General features: G+C 46.4%; 1 protein-coding gene across 1 annotated transcript in view; it reads right to left on the reverse strand.

The window, feature by feature from the left end:
• LOC144267525 (T cell receptor beta chain MC.7.G5-like) overlaps window positions 1–14,060 on the reverse strand; it is a 167,545-nt gene that overhangs the window by 14,411 nt on the left and 139,074 nt on the right. The window lies entirely within an intron of this gene.

Here is a 14,060-nt window from a genome sequence, read left to right on the forward strand (position 1 = left end):
TAGGGAATGTATCACCGTGGCCCTGCTGTCCCCACAATCGTTCAACCTCATGCAAAAACATCTCCTCCCTCAGCCCCGCCCCAGAGTCACCCAGCAGAGGCAGGGCCTGGGGAAATGGCAGGGTCTGTGCTTATACTGAATAAACAAGGGAAAACGGATGATGTTGCTGGGGGTGATCATACCAAACAGACACCTGGCCGGATAGAGGGGTTCCTGGGTTTCTCTAAGCAGGAACTTGCTATGCTCCCTCCCCACTACCCCTCACTAAGCCAAACTGGTATTTATAGCTTACGGGAGGGAGAGGGGAGCTGTGAGAGGTGGGAAACCACACAGAGGTACCCAGCCTAGACACACACGTACAGACAGCTGCACAGATACACACAGATTGTAGGCAGTGTTGTTGTAGTCATGTTGGTCCCAGGATATTATATGTAGCTATGACGCTTTAAGTAACTTTCCCAGCCCCGAAGAACAGCTCTGTGTAGCTGGAAAACTTGTCTCTCTCACCCAAAGAAGTTGGATCACATCACCCACCTGATCTCTCAAATACACATAGAGACATGAATACAAGCACAAACACATGATACAAATGACACATCATACCGAGTGGTTACACAGGCACAGGCAGACATATACACACAGAGGAGTGTGCCGACACACACCCAAGAACATGCAGAGAATAGCAAAGGCACAAATACACTGCAGAAGGATATGTGCTGTCACACACCCTCAGGGGCAGGTATGGAGAGTCACATGAATGGCCTCTCCCTCTCCCCACAGAATCATATGTATAGATGCAGATGTAGAGTCACAAACAAACATGCACGTACCTAGTCAGACTCGCCCCCACAGAGAAATTAACTGAGATGGTCAGAAAATGTTCATCGGGAATTTTATCTGACAAATCTTTGAATAAAAATGTGTCCTGGGTTTTTATTAGCTCTAGAAATTCAGCACAGCTACAGATGTATGCATTCCCTCCCAGAAGCCCAGGGACTGACACGCTCAATCCCAGCAGACCAGGAGATTATTCATACAGGATCCATGAGATCAGGTGAGAATACTGGGAAGACACTATGGCTTTGTTATTCTTTGAGCATGAAATCAGACTCTCAGCACTTAGTTTAATGGAATAAGTCAGGAATGGGGAGAGCCAGGTCAGAAGAAATAAAAAGCCACCCACTGAGCCGATGTAGAGGTTTAACAACTCTGTGTGTGTGTGTGTGTGTGTGTGTGTGTGTGTGTATGCAGAGCATGGTTTCCTACCCTTGCTCATTTCATCCCAAGAAGCCTGTCTCTCTCTTACTCATGCGATTCCTCCATCCACTTGTATAAGCACTATGGCCTAGCTCCTCAAATCTAATTACCTTTGAGGATCTGGGCGCACATGACTGAGAGACCAGCATTCCTATAGTGTCTTTGAACCCAGAGATTCACAAAGTGCTTTACAGACAATACACAGGGGCCATTCACTTGGAAGGACACTGCACAACATTAGCACAGAGAGAGAGGAGTTAATGCCATATCCCCTGATGCTGCAAGGGAAATCTGAGGTCAGAGGAATATAGTGCACCTGCTGGAATTTTTCCAGGAAACAGGTAACCATAAAACCTTAACTCTTGCAAAAATTGCTTTGGGACCTTTAAGCATCATGACTGGCCCTGGGCTTTAGCTCTTATATTGCTTCCAAATAATGGCATCTCCAGCAGCAGAGCACCCCTTAGCATCACACTGGGGCATTGGGAGCCGTACTGACTAAAGGGGAAGAAGTCACTGATCCCACTCCCTGCTTAGCCTTGGTTTTGCTTGGAAGGCTCCCATTCATATGCTGATCAGGGCTAATCCTGCTTAGTGTATGAGTTCTGAACAGATCACAGCCACCCAAGGTAGTATATCTGTGAGTCCCAAGGTCAGTTTTTGTCTGGCAGCTTCAGGGTTTTGCAACAGTGTGTGACTGGTGGCACAAAAATACAGGGCAGCTCTTTTGGGGTGTGAGTTGGGGGCATGTATTTGGTCCTTACCTTTTGAACTTTCCTCAGTGGCAGCCATAATCTGTTACCTTGAAACTTCTCTCTACAAGGTTTATAATATCTTCGGTTTTCTTAGCCAGTTCTTCCAGATCCAGCTTTCCTTTTCATTTCCTTCCAGCCTTTCTCAGAAGGGTCAGTTACTCCAATTTCTAGGACTTTTTATGACCCCTCACCCCAGTTCAGAGCAGTGCCAGGCATTGCAGAACTGTGAGTTTATTCCCTAGTTAACTAAGATCAAAACATCACCTCTTTCTTTCTAATCACAGATGACGATTGAAGTGGTTTAGTGAGTCCACTGATTGGTTTTAAGGCTACAGTGAATTTGGTGCTGGGAAAAGATGCTGGACTGACATTCTTTGGATCCTGAAGTCCACCCAACAGGGACAGCATGGGCCGTGGCTGGTGTAGGCTTCTTCACACACTGCTCTGTCAGCATGTCCCATCCCTGACTTGCAGTGACCACCTCCATGAGTGAAAGGGGTGTTCAGTCTCCATGACCCATTTACTCCACGGCTTCTCTGCTGAGAATGGCAGCAAGGAGGCCAAATAATAGCACCTGTAGGGGGTGGGGTTTGTGATGCATGCCTGGTATATAGATTGCAGGGTTTTGCATGACCCTGGTGAGAGCGATGCTGGGTCGACACCCTGTTTATTATCTGTAAACCACAGACAGAACAATGCTCGGAAGCGTGGCCCACAGAACAGTACCACCTGCGCTGTGACCTCTTGGAAATGCTTTGTATCATTGTCATCTCAGTGTTGCATGTGGTTTTGAGAATAAGACCTACATTGGCTGACAGGTGGAATGGAATGGTGACTCACCAATCACTTGTGACTCCGAGCGTTTAACCACATGCAGAGACCAAACCCCCAGGGCCTTGTTATTGAAACTTCTGCTGCCTTTTCAATTCTGCACTGACACAATATGAACAGCTCCTCCCCTCATCTGCTATGCTCTCTACCTTCACCACATCCTCCCAGCTCTCTGCTGCTCCCCACCACACATCTTCTTGGCTCCCTTCCCCCATCTTCAGGCTAACTGACTTGGGCTAAGATTGTGTCAGGTTTCTCATGCTAGGAAGGGTCAGTACTTAGACGGAAGACTTTCAAGGAAAAAGCAATTGGTACAGGGATTGGTTTGGGTGACTCAGTAAGGGGCCTTTTCTCCTGTAAGTCAGCATTGACCCAAAGGTCCCTGCATGGTGCTAAGGGGTGCAGGGCTGCAAGAAAGGGTGTGGGTGACTCAGGAGGTGACTTTCTCCCATGTAAGTCAACACTGACCCCAGTGTCCCACCATATTGCTGGGTAAAACAGTGTGGCTAGAGCTGAGTGGTAAAGTGAAGATACTAATTATTTCTAATAATTGGAGGTCCCATGCTGTGGCAACTTTAGGGCTATGTAACCTGTGCAGTTGCATTGGCCCACATACTTCTGTGTTCCATGGCACATTCACACACCAGACAGTGTCACTCCAAGTTTCATGTGTGTTTTTGTGGCACCCACAGGCCATGATACTGGTGCATTTCCATCCTCACTCCCTCCTTGGTTAGTTGCCCTTCCTCTCCACCTCTTGGCTTGTACACACCATGAGGTTTTGAGGAATAGCCATGGGCTTCCTAGTACAGGGCCCCATTCCCGCTTGCTAGTGTTGGAGGCAGAGTACCCTGTCCCAGTTGGCTCCCTAGACAAAAGCAGAGACTTACCCCATAGTAACAATCCAAAACACTGAATGTAGCCAAACATGTTCATGAGCTACTTGGTGGACGATGACAAAACCACACATATAAGCAGGGTTACTAGACAGTGGCTGTTAAGTAGTTAGCCTGTACATAGTCCCCCTGGCCCAGTGATGTATCCTGGAGAGATTACATCAAATAATTGCACAAGGGATGTCCAGTCACAATAGAACAAGGAGAGCACTGTCTGTCTGTCTGTCTATCTGCCCTTAGTGGTCTTGAAGGATGCTTGGGTGAGGTGATTTGTGTATTGTTTTGAAAATATTGTATAAGTGACAAATTTAGGCAGGGAGCATTTCTAAAGCACCCACCATTATAGTACTAAGTTTCTCCCTGTTGGAACCCTTGCAGTTAAGAGTTGTGTAGCAAAATCAAACAAATCACTGATCTTTTTGCAGCTCCAATATAATTACTGAGAACATGAAAATGCACACTGCATTTTTTCATGTTCTCTGTATATATATGTATCTTCCTACTGTATTTTCCACTGCATGCATCTGATGAAGTAGACTTTAGCCCATGAAAGCTTATGCTCAAATAAATTTGTTAATCTCTAAGGTGCCACAAGCACTCCTTGTTCTTTCTGCTGATACAGACTAACACAGCTACCACTCAGAAAACTATAATTACTGTTATCCCCTAATGAAATGGGTTCCATTATGAATGCTTTCCAAGATCCCTGGAAGCACCATACTGAATGAAAGGCAATAGGTTAAGCATATCCTACGGGGGATATGTCCATTTCAGAGAGATAGCATATCACGCAGCTCATTGGGTCTGACTGGCTCCTGTAGAGGAACCATTTCTAGGGTGTGTGAAAGTCAGTGGAGGTTTTTATCTGACGTGGAACCTGATTTGGAAGTTTTAATTTGGATTCCAAATCCTGGTGCTTTATTTCAGCAATTAATATTAACCACGACAGTCAGTGCTCACCTAGTACAGTGAGATGGGCTCCCTCCGCAAAATTTAGTGTGCTGGCTGCAGAGCACAGTAGTAGGGGTCTGGTAGGAAACTGAGCAGCTGCCTCCCCTTCCCCATAACCAATACTGTGACTATGGGGGAGCTATGATCCCTTTTCCTGTTCCCACCATCATAATTAGTGTTTTGTTTTACAAACTGTTTTCAGTTGCCTTCAAAGCCTCTCTGGCATACGTAAATGCTCAGTGTGCTTATAGATCCTGCCCTCAAGGAATAGAGAGTGGAGGAGACATGGAAACAGAGAGAGAAACAAAGACAAAGAGACAGACAGAAAAAAAGAAGGACAAAGAGAGAGGGATGGAGAGAAAGAGAGAGGGAAAGAAAGGCAAAGAAAGAGACAGAGCTAGAGAAGGACAAAACACAAAAAGACAAGGTAGGTGAGCTAATATCTTTTATTAGAACAACTTCTGTTGGTGAGAGAGACAAGCTTTCAAGCTCCATAGAGCTCTTCTTCAGGCCTGGAACCAGACTTCTCTCACCAACAGAAGTTGGTCCAATAAAAGATATTAACTCTCCCCTCTTGTCTGGGACCAACACAGCTGCAACAACACTGCAAAACACACAGAAAACATAGAAGGCCAGAGAAATGGGTGGACTAGGAATGAAACAGAGAGATTGAAACATACAGGCAGACACATAGAAAGAGAGAATCTGAAAGAAATCTATTGATACAGTAGCCTAGGAATAGTCTATTTTATATACCCACTTGCCAAAGTCAATGTTTTTTGATGGGTGAGTACACGATCATTGTTTTTTTTCCCCTTATTTTCACAGCAAGACCAATTGGGTAGAGACTGTGCCTTGAATAATTGTCTTGCCAGTTTTCCCTCACTTCCACTTGTGTGAATGCTACATGTCACTAGCATAAGCGAAACTTTTAAGCGTCCTTCGGGGGAGTGAGGAGATAAATCATGACCTCTTACCTGTAACAGTGAGCACAGTGCCAGCTCCGAAGATAAGGGGAGAGGTATTAGAACACAGCTGTAAGCTGTCAGAATAAAACCCACAACAGCTAAAGCCTGGCCCAGCCCCCACTGCTCCCCAACTCAGGAAACTTTGTAGCAATCATGGCTAGATTGCATTACTGGAGACTGCAATCAGACTATTCTCCGGCATTTGACAGCAAAAGACAGGAGGCAAAGAGGAGCGTATGATTCTACAACGTCCTTCTTATGTTATCTATCTCAAAACAGCCCCCAGAGAGGGTGAAAGAGAGGGACAAGAGAGAGGAACTGTGTGTGGGAGACACAGGGAGACAAAGAGAGAGAGAGGGAATAAGAACATTACAGAGAGAGGAAAATCAAGAAAAAGATAGAGTGACAGACAGGCAGTCGGACATTTTACTGGGGTCAGTGAGAGAAGAATGTAGTGGAGCGCAACCGTCCCAGAGATGCCATCAGGCTATGCTCTCCCTACTACCCTCCCCCCCATGGCCCACAGCCCAGGAGCCAGTAGCCCGTTCCTTACCCAACACCGTTAGCCTGGTCCCGTCTCCAAAGTACTGCTCACGGTTGTTACACAGTGAGGCAGGAGAGTTGCAAAAACCACATGGACTGGGGAAGAGTCCCCCATCCCCAGCCTCCTTACTCCCTTCAGAAATGGCTGGAGAGAGCTGTTACTTCTTCCTTTCTCCTGTCATAGGACTCCCAGTGAGTGTTCATGTTATAATACACCTCAGCCCAGGGAGGACATGAGAAGTGAGTCACTGCAACCCCCCAACCATCTCATTTTATCTTTTTTGGCCCTATGTAATTGCTCTGTAGAGTGAGGAGATTGACCTAGTCCCATGGCTGAATCCAAAACGAATTAGACACACATATGGCTCAGAATACAACATGCAATAACACCAGCTAGGGTAAAAACACCAAAACTATCAATCCACAGGTTCCAAGGCTTGTGTTGGCCATTGCTTGGTGTCAAGCCTGCCACTATGATACCAGATGGCACTAGCAGCTACTTTATGGATGGGGTGGGGGTCACACATGCCTCTGCAGCATCTGGTATTAGCTGTGGGTCACTGGACTAGATGGACCAGAGGCCTGTTCCAGTAAGTGGGACATAGGACTAAGTGAAGCACTGGTCAGGTCTCCAATGGCAATACCTCAATAATATCACAAACAACACACGACTCAGGCTTCTCTCTTACCTAGGACAGTGAGTTTGGTGCCATCGCCGAAGTATTGTCTTTCAGAGTTCACACCATTATGCAGCTGCAGGAAAACCTACCTCCAAACTCACTCTGCTGAACCCACCCTGCAATCTATCCCCCTCCTCACCATGCACCAAAAGAAGGAGAAACCAAAGGCACAGCAAATTATAATGCCATTGAAATAACAGATGGAAACCAGCTGTTAGATCACACCAAATCCATCCCTGCTGTGGGGCAGCGCAGGACAGGTCCCTGCAGTGTCTTCTTCAGGGCTCTATCTACTCCAGGTTTAAATGACTCAACTGATGGGAGACACAGTCAGACTCACTGTAGGAAATACTTTCTAATATCCATCCAGAATCCTTCCCTTTGCTCATGGTCATCTCTCTCTCCCCTCTCCCCCATCTAAGTCTTATCTCACTTAATGTTTATGCTCTGTTAAAACAAATATTGATTCATTTAAGGTTGGCAGGGGCCTTCCAGACCATTCCCCTCCGTCGTGGCAGGACTGAGTTCACTGTCCCTAAACCATCCCCAATAGTTGGGCTTCTAGTGTCTGCCTTGATCTCCAGAGATAGTGATTCCACATCATTCCTTAGCAGCTTGTCCCATCCCCCAGGCTGTTCAGAGTTTCCTGAACACAGTAAGGATAACGGTTCCTCAGCAAGCACCGGGGGGAGACCCTCTCTGCTCCATTAGTTTTTCTTCCCTGTCTTGACCAGAAATCTTCAAAGTGCACTTTGCAACTTTGTTGGCTGCAGTCAATCTGGGACCTACACCTTGAATTCCTTGAGGCCAGGTACCTGAGACTTACTCACATCTCATAAAGATTTATTAATCACTGAAAAGTTACTATAGGACTCTTTGTGACTGTCCCTGTTGTGGAAATCACCATCAATAACCTGTAATCCTTCTATATCCTCATTACAAGGGGGCTGGTGCAATCAAAAAACTGTTGTTAGTAAGTACATTGACCCTGGGGAGAACTGTGTGCCAGTGACAACACAATGGCCATATTTCAGGATTATGAAGGCAACCTTGTTTTGTCTATCAAAGTTGGGGACTCCAAATCCAAACAGAGGGCCTACATGGGAGTATCCCCCAAAAGCGTTTTATTGTGTTTGAACCACATGCATTAGACCTGGTTGTCTATTGTCAGTAAGCAGCATCTTCTTCTGGGATTTTTGGATTCTCATTGCACTAAGCTTTCCCATTGGTTAAATGATCCCTTTTCCTAGGATAGCTGTGCCAAGAAGTCTGCCCCATTTGGTCTGTTGTTAGGGGCCCTGTGTCCCAATGGATGGAAAAAGAGCAACTGGGAATTAGAGCACAAGGCATCTGGGAGCACGGCTTGGGATAAAACGGATCGTTTGTTTGTTGTTCTATTTTGTCTGTTAAAAATATCATGCATATTTGTTTGTTACCTTGTCATCCCAGACAAAACATGTGTATGTTCAATCCCAAAGAGACCAGAGTTACTGAAGTTAATGGACTCTGGTTTGATCCCTACACACTATTGTTTGTGCTATCTAAAACATGATTGTAACTCAGTCCCCTCTGGATTAGATGTACTGATGCATGTGTTGGTTTTTAATGTTCTGTAGCCCCAGAATAACTAGCTCTCTAGGGGAATACTTACACCTTTGTGGATCAGAGAGATTTTTCAGAGGTTGTTATATTAATGCAAATTTAGGATACACAAATATATCACAGCCCCTCACCCTTCCTAATTCTTTGCCAGGGCAGCCCCACTGTCCACATATATTACATTCATTCAGCAACCCACAAGGAATTTTATGTCCTTACCTAGAACAGTGAGTTTAGTCCCTTCTCCGAAGTAGGCTGGGTAATTGGCACACTGGGAAAACACCAGCTCAATAACCAAAGGGGGACGTGGATGGGGGGGTTATTCCCAAAAGGGGAAGATCTGGGATTTCAAGGGATTATAAAGAAAAATGGGATTTTCTTACCTAACACAGTGAGTTTTGTGCCTGCGCCAAAATAGACTTTATCGTTGGTCACGGTGACAAGGGGCTGCACCATAAGCAGAAGAAAGGGACATGCTGCAGGTGATGTGGACAGACATAGGAGGTGTTTACTCTATCTAAAATCCCAGAGATGTGAGGGCCACTCAGCCCCGGTTTAGTGACCATTGGCATAAAAACAGTTCACATTGCTTATGTGCAACACTTAGCATTCACTAGAGCACTGTTCATTATTTATTGATCCTCTTATTGTTTTATTTATATTTCACACTCCCATTGCTTTATAGACATTATCTAAATCAGTAGTTCTCAAACGTTTGTACTGGTGACCCCTTTAACATAGCAAGCCTCTGAGTGCGACCCCCCCCCTTATAAATTAAAAACACTTTTTTATATATTTAACACCATTATAAATGCAGGATACAAAGCGGGGTTTGGGGTGGAGACTGACAGCTTGCAACCCCCCATGTAATAGCCTCGTGACCCCCTGAGGGGTTCCAACCCCCAGTTTGAGAACCCCTGATCTAAACAGTCCTCACCTACCCCTGTGAGATCAATACATATTGTCCCCATTTTATAGATGGGGAAACTGATGTGCCCAAGGTTATCAAGCAAGTCAGTGACAGTGCCAAGGACAGAACCTCCTGGTGACTAGTAGCTCCAGATTCCCAGTCCTGTGCTCCAAGGAGTAGGCAGCCATTCGCTCTGTAACTAGTGGGTGTACAATGGTCAATGAAGTAGTTACTTAATGGAACCTAGGAATAACTATAAACAGGTGCTTGCAAAGAGTGTGATGTTTTCACCTTTTTATCCCTGAATTAAAGCAAAGAGCTCCTGATTTCATCTCCTCTACTGTCAGAGTGCCAAAGTCCTAGGAAGACCCTGATAGAACACTATGGGGTTTCCTAATAGATTAAAGAAATCAATCCAAAGCCCCAAAGACAGTCCAGGAGGTTCAGTCGCTGAGAGTCTAACTTCTGCCATCCCTGAGTTAATAATGAGGAGGGTCAAAGAGAATCCTTGAGCCTGTCACTATGATCAGCCAAGCCCAAAGGATACCGGAAGCTGAACTGGAGAGTGAAAGATCCAACAGAGTTTTACACTTACATCGCTACTGCCTCTGTGTTTTGCATCGGACACAGCAAGTCATGTTTCTATCAGGTCTCTGTTATGTTTTGGATTGTCTTTTTCTGGGAGGGTTTTCACATGAATAAAGGGACACTTATTGCAAGACGTTATCACATCAGCAAAAGTCTCTCCCACTTGCACTGACATGCGTTTTAGGTATACCCCAGCTGAATCTGTTTGGTTCACATATGTTTTAGCTCCAACCCAGGACTGGCTGTCCTACCAAACATAAATACTTCTCCGGTAGAATATGCAGGCAGAGCTGCTGATCTTTCTGTTGCCTCCCCGCTGGAGTGGAGCCAAATGCTCTCGATACATCCCAGACAGAACCCATGCTGTGCTGCAGTCTTCTAGGCATATCAGGCCCAGGTGGAGAGTCCCTGCTGCGCGGTAGAATGGTCTAAGTATGCCCCAGATGCAATCCACCTGCCTCGCTGCCGCACACGCGAGGCACAGCCCAGGGAGCACGTGCCTGCCCTGCTGCAGACTGTGCTATTGCTGTCCTGATACACTCTCAAACGGGAAACCCACCGGGAGGTTTTTGTAAAGGCCCCCCTAGGGAATGTATCACCGTGGGCCCCCTGTCCCCACGACGTTACAATCTCATACAAAAACAATCCCACCCAAGGCTCCACCCCTCCAGGACTTCAGCCAATCACTATCAGAGAGCTTCTCCGAAACCACAATCTATTTCCTCAGCTGCTCCGTTACTGCATTTGTGGAGGAAAGTGTGTGTGTGTGTGTGTGTGTATAAAGGAAGGATTACGTCTAACTGTAGACATCTCTTCATAACACATATTTTTAGCAGAAGCCTTATTGCATGGCTAGAATAAGTCAGTGGCAAGCTTTTTCGTTAGTGAGCTGTTTTCAGAGACAGCTATTTTCTACCTCCACAGCATTCTGTGTGTTCCTGTTGCACCCCCTTCTCCCTCTGCCTTTCCCATTCCCTGTGAGATTGGCAACCCATGTTCAAATCTACCATAGATCTGATAGCACTGAGCCATGAGGCCCTGTGCACGCCTGCCAGATGGGAGCCTTTGTTCACAGCTTTTCCCGAGCCTTGATATTTTCTCTGAAAACCTGGGCTGTGTTGTATGTGTTTATGCCCAGAGTGTGAGCGCAGTGCTAGAGAGATGCGCTAGATTGACCGTCCCTGGAGTCTCAGGCTTCTGTTTACCCTCGGAGTGGCAAACCTTGGAGTGGCATACCACAGGCAGTGGCAATGCAGGTTTCTTTCACTCCCTGTGTGTTGCAATCCCTACCCTGAAGAGATCTCATCTGGGAACATGAAGAGAGCTGAGCCGCCGTGGCCCATTCAGTCCTTCACTTTTTTCCTGAGACGATCAGTAATGTGGTCAAGCAAAAGAGATGATGATCGATTCTGTGAAGCACCACCGTTATATAGACGTTCTGAGTGGGCATGAGGTCAGGTCACATGACATCCCGTTTACCTACATCACACATAAAATAGCCTTTGGAAGTGAGCCCTTCCCCAGAGGCTCATTTACAGGGCACTTGTGGTGCATCCCAGGAAGGAAGATGTCATGTCAGCTAAGTCTAAAACCTGCACACACTGAGCCAGCCAAGGGAAGGGGTGGACACATAAAAAAGCTGTAACAGAATCATCCAGTAGGGGGCATACCCCCCTCCCCCAAGCCAGTCCAGCCCTCTTACCTATTGGACCAGCTCTTCTCAGGCAGCCAGAACTAGGAAGCAATACACACACAAGAAACCCTGACATAGCCTATTCAGCAGGGAGCAGCTGGTAAGGCCTCCGCAGGTGTGCAGAGGAGAGAGGGGCTAGCAGCAGTACTTAGCATCAGGGCAGGGGGATCCAGCTGGGCATTTGGGATGCTGGTGAAATGCAGTGCTTAAAGAGTGTGTGTGTGTGTGTGTGTGTGTGTGTGCGTGTGCACACGGGTGTCGCAAGGGGGTCACAGATTTGCCCTCCATAAATAAATAAATAGAGCTGGGTTGTTAAGGGGCACACCTTCACAGTCTTACCAAAGCCGCCATTTCCATATTGTGATAGAGACACACTTTTTTCAGACCAATTTAAGCACTGGCTGGATGAGCGCTACGTGTGCGTCTCTGCAGTAACGAAGGGTTTTCAGCACTAGTGAAATGTGAGCATCTCTGCAGCAGCAAATGTTCTGCACCACCAAAGCTACATGCTTCTGCACAAGTGGGGGCCACTAGCCTGTGGGAACAACTGTGTGTGTTTGCCTTTTCAAAGTGGATTACATTAAAAAACTACTATTTGGGGACATTATCGAACTGTCCATTTGTCACTGTCTCGTCTCTGGACAGTGACGAGACAGTGTTTTATCTGTCTTTGCCTTTCTGTCTCTCTAGCTATTAATACAGGGACCATTATCACAACAGCGAAGTCTCTATAACACTATGCTTTGTTTTGACCTTCTCTGGACTACTACTGCTACTTTATTAATAATAATAACAACAACTATTATTCTTATTATTATATAAAGAGGCATTTGCATTATTTGTATTCAGAGCCCCAGTCATGCACCAGGACTGCATTGTGCCAGGTGCTGCACAAACACAGAACAAAAAGACCCTAAGGAGCTTACAATCTAAGTGTAAACCAAGAGAAAACAGATGGCTACAGTAAGTACAAGGAAACTATAAAACAATATTGGTCAGCATGACAGGCTGTGGTTTCTGCACAGCAGCAGCGTAACCGTTGTCAAGTTTTTTGTAGTCAGGGAAAAGGACAGTTTTCAGGATAATAATGAAGTGACTTTGTGGCTGTTAATGTCCTTAATGTCACTAATGAGCCTCAGCCCACAAGCTACGTGTCCTCTGAGTTGGAGATCTTTTGGCCAATCACTTTGCTCCCTTTGTTTCAATTTAACTTTGTATCATGAGTTTCTGTGGATGATGTTGGCGCTTCACTTGGATGTTAACTTTAAGAGGTAATTCTCCAGAGCACCAGCAGAGGGAAACCTTCCTCCACTTTGGGTTTGAAATTGTCAAGGTTTCAGATTGTATGTGTGACAGTCAGAGGTACAGGAGTGAAAGTGTATCCATAGGCGCGGGAACTAGGGGTGCGGGACCTGCTGCAGCACCGCCAGGTTTTGTTCTGGGTCCCGGCCACTGGCATCATGCCCAGGGTCCCGGTGCTGCCAGCCTTGCGCCTGGGGCTCTGCTCCTGGCCATGCACCTGGGGTCCTGCTGCTGGCCCCTCTCCCAGCCTCAGCCTCCTTACCCCTGTCCAGGCCCTCCACTCCCGGAGCCATAGCCAGGTTCTGGCCTCAGCTCTGGGGAGAGGAGACATGGACAGGGGCAAGGGGGTGGGACATAAAAAGTTTGGGGACCACTGGCTTTCAGCACCCCCAGTGTAAAAAGTGTTCCAGCACCACTGAGTGTATCCTGCATGAATTCAAAGAGGAGACAGGGAGAGAGACATAAAAGGATGAGGTGGAAGAGAGGGCTTCAGATATGTTTTGTGTACCTTCAGGGGAACTGCTGCAGGCAAGACATCTTAAATGTATTTCAATGAGGAGAAGGGACCACAAGTACACAAATAAATGGTACAAAACTGAGCAAAGGGGAGACATTTCTGGAAATATTTTCTAACAGATCTGTTAGATTGTGGAATGGTGTCCCAGGGACATGGTGGCCCCATCACTCAGGTCATTTAGAACAGCACTGGACTCAGCACTAGAGAATACATTTTATAGGACAATCCTGCATTGTCTGGAGGGAGTGGGGAGGGGAAGAGAGAGAGAGAGAGAGAGAGAGAGAGAGAAGAGAGAGAGGCCTGTTCTGTTTCTGTCTGTGTTTTGCCTCCTATTGTGGATCAGTCTTTAGGGCTAACAGTCACCACTTTGCTCAACTACTAAATCTCATTTTAAAAGACTCAGGAACCATTTTGTATGTTTAAGAGAAGTCCTGGCCATAGTCCATCCTGAATAAATGCAGGCTCCCTAAATTTCCCCCAGCAGGTACAACTGGATCCACTATCCTGCCTCACTTCCTGAGCTAGTTTGTCATGCACAGTATTGCTGTGTGCTGTGCTTCACTCAAGTAT

Source organism: Eretmochelys imbricata, chromosome 1, assembly GCF_965152235.1.
Source record: "Eretmochelys imbricata isolate rEreImb1 chromosome 1, rEreImb1.hap1, whole genome shotgun sequence".
NCBI classification, from domain to species: Eukaryota; Metazoa; Chordata; order Testudines; family Cheloniidae; genus Eretmochelys; species Eretmochelys imbricata.